Source organism: Cydia splendana, chromosome 2, assembly GCF_910591565.1.
Source record: "Cydia splendana chromosome 2, ilCydSple1.2, whole genome shotgun sequence".
Taxonomy (NCBI): Eukaryota; Metazoa; Arthropoda; class Insecta; order Lepidoptera; family Tortricidae; genus Cydia; species Cydia splendana.
In genome coordinates, this window is record NC_085961.1 from 25,539,902 (window position 1) to 25,549,974 (window position 10,073).

The window sequence follows — 10,073 nt, forward strand, 5'->3', positions numbered from 1 at the left end:
GCGGGAATATTCCCATTACCGGGAAGTTTCCGTTTGGGAATATTCTCAGTAACTTACTAGTAATTTACTCAACCTTAGTAATTTTTGGTAATATTGAAAAATGGATTAATGAGTCCATGCTGTCTTTTTATATTCTTACTTAAGTATAATGTTTCCCGTTGTGCGATTTATAATTAAATGATAACATTGATAACCAAAACTCTCCACATGCATAGGGACATACAGTAAACCTCAATCTTACCAAATCTTACAATCTTATATTTCTGGAAATATTTCCAATGTTACTGGGAATGTGTACATACATATAGCGTATGACTGTATAATTAACGTATTAATAAATACATTAATAAATTGTTTCATTCACATCAGCGGAATTTAACTAGAATCATTGGGAATATTTCTCAGTAATATTGGAAATATTCCCGGTAATATTGGGAATTTACGTTTCTAGACGACTATATGCCAAAATGTCTCATTAAAAGTGTAAATGCTAACTTTGTAATGATTTTCATAAAATCCGTTATGTATCGTTTTGGCATATAGTAAATTCCCTAATATTACCCATATGAGGGAAAATTGCTGTACACGTTACCGGGAATACTCCCTTTTGGATGGAGCAAACTCGGATTACACGCATTTAGGACCAAACGATGGTATTAATACTATTTTCAGATTGCTCGGAATTAATTCTTTGAATAAATATAAATAATTTGATTGGCTATTATTCTGACTTTCTGCTCTTATTTATATTAGTCCACGAAATTAACTAAAGCCCAAGAAAACTTAGATTATAAAGACCTTTACATTTGCTCACAGAATCTTTAAATTCACATAATATTTTGCTCAGAATACGGGGTCATCTCGTACATCAAAATCTGATGCCTTTTACAGCACATCGTAAAATTTAAGTATTGTTGCGCTATCATAATAAAGTTTTACGGTTTATGTCTTGTCAGAACAAGAGAGATGGGTTCATATTGGCTTTTAGAGAGAGATTTCTGACTACATAATATATATTTAGTTATTACTCGAAGAGGTGGGAACATAATATTTAAAACTTTTGCGTTTTGAACACATATATATTCATTCACATTTATAGACGGGTCTATAAATGTGAATGAATATGTGTTCAAAACGCGAATTTATATTATTACCTTTACGAGTATTTACCGACGTGGAACGACGTGGAGTTCGGTACAGTTTTATTAGTGAAAAGCATAGCAGATTGGTGTGGTAGAAGCCTTAAGAAATATTCCATTATATGTTTATCTTTGGTTTGGTTTCCTTATTTTGTATCAAACACCTCTATTATTAATCCGATGTTGATTGTGCTCATGTGCCCGCGAGATGTATTGCGATGAAATTATCATAGTCAATCACAATATCCGGTTTTTCGGAAGTAAATACGTACCAGTGCTAGTGATTAATTAAGAATTGACTAATCGATGTCAATAATAAGCAATTTCTAAATCATAATGTGACTCCTGCTCGATATAAACGTTATTAAAAACGTCGACTATTTACACCTTCCTTTATCTCATTGAAACTATCTGACATTGATTGGACTAACTTTAACTATTTAATGTTTAAAATGATATAAAATATTAATTCAGTTTATATTATTTTAATCAGGAATACTCGTATTCCTGATTAAAATAATATGGACTGAATATTATATTATATTATTACCTATTATATTTTAGAATTATATAGGTAGCCGTCAGAGCGGGCTGTGATAATTATACCATAATGTACGATCGAGCGTCACTCTCGAGTTACAAGTCAAATAGGGATAAATATCAGTTCAATTAGGGATTTTAAAGTTCGCATGCAATTCCTGTTGTCTACTAAAAGGCCAGCTTATACTATGAGCAGTTGACATAATACGTTTTGCCAATGCCAGGCCAGGGCAGGAAATTTAATTACCCAGTCAGTCCGCGCGTAATCGCGTAGTTGCCGAACGCCGTTCATTAGCCGGGGCAAACGAACCGACTGCAGCGACTACTGATCATTATTTCACCTTTTGACGTATGTAACTATTGTCTGAGGCTGATTTTGTAGTTTGTTAAAACTATGGCTTACAATTATCACCACGCCGCCACATCAAGGCATGAATTTCATGTTTTCTTTTCACGATACCTTAATTTGTCGAATAAGATTTGCAAATAAAAATAATATTATATTATTTTATTTCTAAACTTTCAACAAAAGTATTATATGTTGAAAACCGCGTGGAACGAAAACTGGAAATCATCTCGGTCGCGTTTATTATACAACAAAGCTTCCAACATGTCGACTGCGATACGTTGTCTCATTCTAATTTTCGCTCCATCTCACTCTGTTGGGTCGGTATAGGTATCGCAAATGTCTGTAGAAGCTTTAAAGTTTTGATATTGTTACGATACGACCTCGACACGGCTCGCAAGCTTTACATAAGTACCTATCCAAAATTTCATCATATTATATGTACAAAATCCTCCAGCAGCTCTGTTTCTCTATTGCAGTGTTTTTCAAACTGTGGGTCGCGGTCCCCTGGGGGGTCGCGAAGCCTCTGCCAGGCTTAAACAAGACATAAGCGATACATTTTGTTCGGGCTAAGGGGGTCGCGTCTAAAAAAGTATGAAAAACACTACTCTATTGGAAACAGAAAGAGCAATACCCAATACCCACACAGGCAATCAACCAAAGGTTCAATAGTGATAGATGAGTGATTGCACTGAAACGGCTAGATTTTTTTCCGCGTGTGACACGACTCTGCACTAGATATATTGAAAAAGGAAATTAAAAAATGTGATCGTTCAACGATATTGAAGCTTGGTTTGTTTGTTTTTTGGCGAATCAAAGTAGAAAATGGTCTTAATTTCATAAAAACTTCAAAATATAAACGAACGTACATATTAGTTACGAAAGTATCATAAACATAAGACCTAAAATACCTACTTAATCATATACCCACTTACTACCCTATGAGGCTTGCTTAAATTTAAACCACTTTGAATGTGTACTGTATAACAATGAAATAGGTATGTATTACATCTATTGCTATTAATACACTAATTACAGGCAACTTAGTCACTAAAGTCTTGATGAATATTTAAAAATCATTATTGCTACCCGTAGATTAATGACCTCACTAGTTATAATGATTAAAACATTCAACGTGCAAACAACAATAAGATATGTTGTCTATAGTGTTAAATTTTATACCTGTCTTATTAAATTACTATGACTAGAAACAGTAGACCTATTTAAAAACAAATTACCATTTAAAACAGCACTGGAACCGTACTACGGATAATTATTACAACTTGATCTTGAAATAAATCCCAACAAATTTCGCTCGCATTGATGCGAGCCTACTTACGACCTAAATACGAACAAGATGCATTATATGAATTTCTTAATGCCGTGTACGTAAAAAACTAAAAACTAGCTCGTTGCTCATTTTTCGTAACTATCAATACCTAATTTTGTAATGGAGCTTGTGAGCACAACTGGCAAAGAAACATCATATGTTATTGATTTTCTATTTACTTACTGATATAAGTACCACAATGTTATTGATCCCGCAATTTTTCTGACATTTACTAATTGCAATTATAAAGCCGCCATTCTAAATAATAATAATATGGAAGATTTAAATTGATAAACAACCTAGTGAAAGGAGATCGTCGATTTTCTTAGGCGTTTGGGCCCACTCGCAAATTGAACGTATACATGTAATATATATAGGAAATTAATCGTTATAATTGATGATGATAAAAACAGAATCACGAAATATAACGGGAATGTTGAGAAATACTGCAATAAAAACTTGAACATGACAAGAAAAACTTTTATATACCAAAGCGCAAACTAAGTACTCACACTATTCTGTAAAAGTGTTTTGACTTTTTAAAAGAAAATAGACAAAGTCTGACATGTAAGTGAAACTGAAATCGTATCCGCGTTCAATAAAAAGTTATATTTTGATCTTATTCGGAAGTTCATTGTTACTTCTACGGAGAGTGAACAGATTCATTTTAAATCTTCTTTCAATGAAGGAAGGTTTATTTAAGGTTGGCGTTACTTGAAAATATTTGACAGGTTGTTAAAAATGGTTGCGTTTAGTTAAATAAACTTGAAATGGCTTCACTTGGTATGTACGAACACTCTATCTATGCCTTATAAATATATGGTCTGTACCATATACGGAATGGTTTACTCTGGGCCTAAAATCGACGATCTCCTTTGAGGGAGCAAAGAATATAATAAAGAATATCTCATATATTGATACGCGTCAAAACCATAACCCGAAGCCGTATTCTGATTGTAATAAGTAATACTAGGTTATGAATTTGAACCGGTTTTGTTATGAATATGATCTGTCAGTGTCAAAAGTTACGATTATGGTTGAAAAAATGTTAATTATGACACCGAGAAATCTTATCCATAACAAATCCAGATCAAATTCATAACCTGTCATTACACTCAGAATACGCCTGGCTATGTTTTTGACGTATATCAATCTATGAGACATTCTTTGCTCCCAGTCTCCGCTGACGTAATAAGGCTGTAACGACCCATAGTCTAATAAAACATGGTCTTCCATTCCCAGAGTGACACGGGCCTACGTCACAACAACATGGCCGCTATATATAGCGCTATCGCATATTATCATATAGCGCTGTCGCATGATGACGTAGGCGCGTGTCAGTTAGGTGACCTAGAAAAGACGGGAATGGAGTACCAGGCGGAGTATATTATTATACCATGTAACGACCCACTTAGTCAGGTTTAGGAATTTCAAATTTCTCAGAACTAGATGATTGCCTACAATGACAATTCATAATATAGACCGTTCGGAAAGAGAAGAGTCGTGGAATGTATTGGGTCCCATACATTCCACGACTCTTTCTTTTCTTTTCGAACAGAGTCTAGTCTAGTTTAACTTTACCAAAATAAGATAACGTGTTTATTTTTTTATCGTTTTAATTTGATTACTTAGTTCAATTATTACGACAAGATGATTCAAAAATCTGGTTGTGATTTCGAAATTAAATGATAGGTTGTTGTTGTCCTAATTATAGGTGAATACGAAATTTAGTGAATGATTAGCAAGCAGTTTGGTTTATGTGGTTGTATGATATGGCCACAACTGGTTTATTGTTTACTGTGGAAACATGTGATGGTTTTAAATGGTGCATGTGATAAATTATGTTATAAACATTTGACAATAAGTGATTTGTGGTAAAATTCCAGGGAAGTCCGCATCAAGCAGGTACTTACATATAAGTTTTATCTACATATTTAGGTACCTAATGAATTCTTAGATACATTTAATAATAATATAAGAGATTAATTGTTTTATAATTTAAAAACGTACTTATACAGTTCATATAAATACACATAATACTCATATTTTATTTAAAATTAGGAGGTTTTTAAGGCTGTAGAGGATACTCGTGAAACTCCTTATTAACTATATACACGATACAGTCACCTGCAGTAATATGTTAGACAACGAAGGCCGCAAAAATATCTGACACGATTTTATTTGTAGAGCCATAAGAGCGTGTCACATATTTTTGCGGCCTTCAAAGAGTAACATATTATTGCAGTTGACTGTCCTTAAGTCCGAAATGCAATGAAAAATTTCATTATGGGTTGGGAAACCCTTATTCCAGAGAAGTAGTAGGCAGACATGAATTTCAATAATCTACTTGCTAAGAAGGATCTTAGCAAGTGGATTATTGAAAGAATTGTGAATATTTATTTCGTTTTATTCACTTTAATAAAATTCTTCACTAATCGATTTATCAGAGGCATTCCACAAAAAGGTATATTTGTCAGGGAGGTGACGCGTATGGCAGCTACCTTAATAATCTATAGAAATCTGTATTATATGCTCGAATTTAAACTGTTGTGAGACATACTAACATTGAATAATTTTATGGTTTAGACTCACTTGTTTTAAGTCACTCGCGCGACATGTCTCCGAAACGGTACGCGCGAGTGACTTAAAACAAGTGAGTCTAAACCGTAAAATTATTTAATGTGCCTTTGAATTAAAAGCTGTTATTAAACGTTATCGTGCAAAATATCGGCGTTTTAGACTTACCAGAAATGTTAAAAAAATTGCGTCAGCGTTGAGTACGTCAACACTTTTCTGGAATACAAAACACTATTTACTTATAAGTACCTACTTCTAGTTTGACTATAATTCAATTTAATTCCAAAAAAATACCAGCGCAAGTTTATATCTACGCTAATATTGTTGCCACCATGTTTATCAAATATTAGTCTAATGTTGCAATTTGGCGCGCGCCCAGAGGATTTGGCCCGGCCGTCGGTGCAGGCGACATACTTTATTAGTTACACTACGGACACAGACAACTTGCGTCCAGGGACTGCGTTAGGGTCATCAGAAACGCTTTCCGCAGAGGGCCGCCACTGAGTTTACGGATAACCACATAATATAAACTAACATAAAAGCACGAAATTTTATTGAGAATCTTGTTACAAATCATTGAATATTCCCTAATAAGTAAGGGTGAGTGTATAAGGGAGAAGTGGAAGTGGGAGTTGGAAGGGGTAGACCTCGACGGACTTTCTCTGATCAGATCGGGGAAATCCTGAAGAAAGGCCAGGTCATGAGCACCCTAAACCGACGAGCGTGTATGAGGAATGTTATGAAAGTGAAGGAAGCGAAAGAGGTATGTCAGGATCGTAGCAAGTGGAAATCCGTGGTCTCTGCCTACCCCTCCGGGAAATAGGCGTGATTATATGTATGTATGTATGTATGAATATTCCCTGCCTTCATAAGACACGAAAGAAATAGACGTAAAACAAAAAGAGAAATATTATTTTTCTTTCTAGATTTCTGAAAGATACCTTAAGGATGACTCACGTTAGACCGGGCCGTGGCCGGGCCGTAGCTTCCGGAGCTTCGTTTTCTATGGAAAGCACCACGTGATCACCGATCAGCCGTCATAGAAAATGACATGTCGTACGCCTCGGCCCGGGCACGCCCCGGTCTAGCGTGAGTCATCCTTAATTGTGTCCCGGTTGAGATCCCTGACATAGAGTCAAGTCAAATCAAAGCGGAAAACGCTGAAAGTTTTTTAGGTGAACCTTTGATCACTAACTTTAGAAGGTGTAGTTATTCGGGCTGTCGTCGTGAAGCCATTTAAACTGTGCTATTCAGATACAGTAGTCCTCTTTGTACATGACAAAATTGATTTTCCACTCAATTATTGTAATAACATTGGTTTTTATTTTCGCTTTAACAGTTTGGCTTTAGAGAACTAGTTTTCTAGGCTTGATAGACTACTCACAGAAATCGATAGTATTGTAAAGTTATCACACACATACACCCAGACGCAGCTTTTTGGAGCAAGTGAAAGAAAAAGTGGGGGTCGTGTCGTATCAAAAAGTCAAAGAGCTGGCGCAGGATAGGGAAAGCTGGAAGATACTCCACCGACAAGAGAATAACTCTTAAGTTAATGATGATGATGATCACACACATATCTTGCATGCTGATAACGGGGCTTATACCGGGTGTGGGCTGTAACATGAGCAAATAATTAAACTGTAGGCTGTACTCCTCATACTAACCAACATTTGTTCAGCGACTTTTAAAAATAACTTGGGGTTTAATTTTTAATACACTTTAAAGTTTATTCTAAGACGCAATGTATTGCGAATTTTGTTATGTTTAAGGCGTGACAAGCAACGTCAATCACAATGATATGGCGTGGCGATGGCGTCCATTGAAAATAATATTTATTATGTATGAAAAATAGGGAGTGTATTTAGACTCCCTATTTTTCATAGTTTTTAAAAGTTGTAGAACAAAAGTGTCACCGTTTGAGGAGTACAGTCTATGTTTTAATTATTTGCTCGTGTTACAGGCCACACCGTGTATTTGGAAATCTTTAATTAACTAGAGCTAGTGATTGGCTGTTTGAAATAAGTAACGTAAACAAATTGCATGAGAAAGAGAAGAAGACAGAAGAAAATTGACGAAGACTGACAACATTATGCTGGCCCAAAAATATACTGACAATTTTTTTTTAAGAATAGGTATTTTGCTCAAACCAAGCTAAAATAAAACGTATATTCTTTAAAGATTCTCTATTAGCTTTAGTACACAAACACAAACGGTTGTAAGAATTATCAAAAATATGCCACCGTAAAAAAAATTAAACGTATTTGTGGAAAATTCTGTAATTAAGTTAGGTTTAAAGATCTTTATTTCTCATAACAATACATAATACTTGCTTACACGAGAATTACATTTTATTTCATGCAAAATACATATTTTATCTTATAGTTATAAGGTTATAACTTATTTTCGAAAGGCTAATCTGTACATCGTGTTCTGTAGTTGCGATGTAGCGACGTGGGCCGCGGACGCCCTGGAAATTTGTTGCGTGTCTCTGCTCTGAATTATCGCCTTTGTTTGATATTGCCATGTACCACCACTGCTGGCCCAGCAGGCAGACTCGGCTGATTTGGAGCTTACGTTGTGTATGTGTTTCTAACAAATTTAATGTGCAGCTAAATAAATTGGGTACCTACTGATATTTCGGCGACCAAATATATAGTTTATATAGTAATGATTACTATAGTTCGTTTTTTTTAGCATTAGAAAGAACTTCAAAGAAGGTAAGCGATCTTGACATGTCTTTTAATTGAAAAACGCTTTTTATAAATCAGTAACTATTACTTATGAAAGCAGAAGAATATAAATGATCGTACTAGATTCATAATTGTTACATATTTGCCGTAACTTATTTTTAAAATGTTTTTCAATTAAAAGACACATCAAGATTGTTTACCTTATTTCTAATGCTAAAAAAAACGAACTATAATAACTTTCACATTCAGCCGCGTATAGGTACATATGTATTTGAACTACCGCTAATCACTAAAATTAACGCTCCTTCGTCAATACAGGATGTTATTTCAATGCTAAGACATACCTTTAAACTTAGTATTTCTTGTGACAATTTTTATTGAACGATTGAGGTATATTAGTAATATATACGAAATCCGAAGGTTTTATTTTAAAGGTAACATTTTTGGTTGTTTCAACTTTCTAAGATATGAAAGAGAGTTCAAGCGATACAAACGCAACGATGACGGGAAAAGTTCAGGACAACCTAACTACTCGTAGTTTTGGCTCCGTGCGCTCAACTTTGCACATAAATCTAGCTACCATATTAAACCCATTTGGTATTCCTCGATACTTTCTACCGAGCACGGACGACACTAAAGTAAAATTTTCTCATATTTCTATACTGCTGAGACTTTTATCCGTAACGTTTTACAAGTTTTTAACTATCAAGAACACGGGGCCTTTTGAACTTAGTTGAAGCAGCTCTGCTGGTAAGACTATAATAAAGACGGAGAAAATTGTGTAAGCAAGTTAAGCACCCATACCCATCCGTACCCATACCCATAGTACCCATAGTACAAGCTTTGCTTAGTTTGGGGCTAGGTTTGATCTGTGTAAGATGTCCCCTAATATTTATTTATTTATTTATTTATTTATTTATTTAGTATATTACCTAAAACGTCACTTTGCGTATTAATTTATGTATGAGATTCTTTGCAAGTTAAGTAAGGAAAGTCTTGTTAAGAATGCCGCACTTTCAAACTGTTTAGAAAATGCATCTTTACCGGTAAAACGGGGTCATTATAGAATAGTTAAACAGCGTGAAGCTTATTTAACAATCATAATCGTTACATCAAGGAATTATCAATGCTACAGTTTGCGCTAGTTTCTAAAATACCAATACCAGGTTACTATGATATGGGTGATAAAGGATATGTTCTCTATGCAATTTTGCATTACATGGATTATTAATAATGGTCCTACGAAATTATGTTTAAATTTTAAAACATTTCTATTTTCGGTATAGAACCAGAAAACAATAAAATAAATAATTTGCAGCTCGGTAGTTTCAACAGAATCTGGGTTAAGTATATTTTTGCACTGATGCAAATAATTGCAAAGTTGGTCCGATGTTAACCAATTCTAAGTCCATTAGTGGTTAAAAAGGCATCGGGTGGGTATTAGTCGAAAC